This window comes from Rhincodon typus, chromosome 19, assembly GCF_021869965.1.
Source record: "Rhincodon typus isolate 14 chromosome 19, sRhiTyp1.1, whole genome shotgun sequence".
NCBI lineage: Eukaryota > Metazoa > Chordata > Chondrichthyes > Orectolobiformes > Rhincodontidae > Rhincodon > Rhincodon typus.
In genome coordinates, this window is record NC_063350.1 from 16,915,075 (window position 1) to 16,917,392 (window position 2,318).

The 2,318-nt window shown below is 37.1% G+C and overlaps 1 protein-coding gene across 3 annotated transcripts in view; it reads right to left on the reverse strand.

The window, feature by feature from the left end:
• Positions 1–1,458, reverse strand: part of rbbp8l (retinoblastoma binding protein 8-like) — a 104,127-nt gene extending 102,669 nt beyond the window's left edge. For all 3 annotated transcript variants that reach the window (XM_048608602.1, XM_048608598.1, XM_048608601.1), the window contains exon 1: positions 1,292–1,458. The gene's annotated coding sequence lies outside the window, so the exon portion shown is untranslated. The remainder of the gene's footprint in view (positions 1–1,291) is intronic.
• Positions 1,459–2,318: the final 860 nt, after the last annotated feature.

The window sequence follows — 2,318 nt, forward strand, 5'->3', positions numbered from 1 at the left end:
GCTTGGCCTGCTGTGTTCATCCAGCCCTGCACCTTGTTGACTCTGTGACCAACCTGCCTGAATATCACCTCAGGTGGTTTGGTATTAAATTTTGTCTGATTAGACTCCTGTGAAGTTTTTGGGATTTTTTTTGCCAAGTTACAGGTGCTACATAAATGCAAGTTATTGTTGTTAAGTGTTGGGAAGGAAACTAATTTCAAATCAAATGGCCTCAATCTGGAACATTTCTTGCAGGTACCAATTGTTTTTGCTTCATGAATGGCAAATATTATCTGACCGTTAACAGTATTCTGAAAACACCTCCACTAAATGCTGTCTCGTCACTCTACAGAACTGCCAAGTTTGCTTGTTTAAACAGTTTGTTTTTCTCAAACAATAATCAGCACGGTGAGGGCAAAGGGCCGGGGTAATTGTGATAACTCTCCTGAGAAACCAATGCTTGGGTAATTGTATAACTCAAGGTCAACAAAGTAGACATACGATAGAAAGCTCCCCACCCACATTCATCAGGCACCACAGAGAGTGTCAGTCCTGAAAGACGCGGTTATTGGAAGGGCGGGTGGGGAGGGAAGGCGAATACCAAAACGGAGATGAAATTGACATCCAACGTTAATGTTCCTGGACACGTTGTAATGATACAACTATGTTGCTGATTCTGATGTGCATGTCCTTCCCAGCGCTGTTGCTGCGCTTTACTTTTACAGTTCTCCTTACTCTCTTATCAGCAAAACAATGCACTAAGCTTATCTCTGCATTATAAAAAAAGGCCCTGAAATCCATGCTTATTGTTAATTATGATATTCGTCAAGATGAAACCCTGAGCTACGTGCAAATATCGATTAAACCAACGCTTGAAATGAAACAGACTTTTGTGACAAGATGAAACATGCCTGTTGCTTCTAGTCTCTGATACATTATGAATTAACATTGGGAAGTCTTTTAGAAATAAAAGTATCTTTTACCTAAATGTCGCACGTGACAGCACTGTTTAAATGTTAAACATATGAAATTGCCTCAAACTAACAGAAGCGTAAATTAATACCGATATTAATCGACTTGAACATCATATCAAAGACAGCAATGCACTTCTATGTATGCGTTCAATTGCAAACGGAACTTAAAATGGTGATAAGGAACTGACAAATACTCGAAAGTAATTAGCACCGTCACGGAAAAACGAGCAGCACAGAAGCAGTGCTCAGATATTCCAACCGACTCTATTCTAAAAAGAACACTTCAAAGCTAGAACAGATATGAACAGTTGACAATAATAGAAATATCGCACACTCACTCCACAGCCCTTTTTGGAAACGATTTCATGTAGTTTTGCTCAGCTTTTACTTTCCACTAGGAACTAGCATCACCCAAACGCAACTCGCAGGATACACGGAGGTAACAGGATGGTACAGGACGCCCTTAGCTCATGCTTGCAAACCTAGTTTGTGCTTCTTTTCCAGTTCTGGCAGCTACATTGGAGAAAAAAAATAAACCCGTCAGACAGGTTTTGTTATAATATTATAACAGGTAAAACTAGTCTCCTCCATGCCATGTAACTACTGAATTAAATATTTGCTTTGTGTTTACTGTATGACTGAATCTCCAAGGCTTCTGGTTTAACAGAAAACAGAGCATTCATCTTTCCAAATAAAACAAAACACTTTCCTGCTTTTTAGTCACTTCACAAGCTATCTGTTCATTCAGACTGTTAAATTGTCTGTTTCTACTGGTCAAATCAAATTAAACTCTAACTTTCACAAATATTGATATTCTGAGATTTTCCAAGATTTTGCCATCACAGTCATTTTGAAATATATTTTCATTCTGCAGTTATGTTTATTTGTGCATTTGCAAAAAACATAAACGCACAGCTTGGCATTCTTTGAATTATTTAAAATGTAACATGTTTGGACATGCTTGGAAATAGATCCAAAAGTCGAGGAATTTTTAAAATGCAGTGGAGTGAAAAATGTTAATTATGCATGATAATTCACCAGTGAAATGAATATGGAGTTTATGAAAAAAGCTTTTGTTCAATCCAATTACTTTTCTGACTTTCATCAAAGGTATGAAACTTGAACAGTTTAAGGAATCTGATGATTGCATCCGTTATTGTAGACAATACAAACTGAATGAATTCCATTATGCTAATCTTCATTATTGATATGCTGCAGACAGGCAGACCATGAAAGTGGAGGGATATAAAATTAGTCACTTCCTAAGATCTGAATGAATGTGCATCCTATTTCGGTATGGATTTTGAGTAACTGAATTAAATTAATTTAACAACGGTTTTATTTTAAAATGAAGAATGTAGTGCA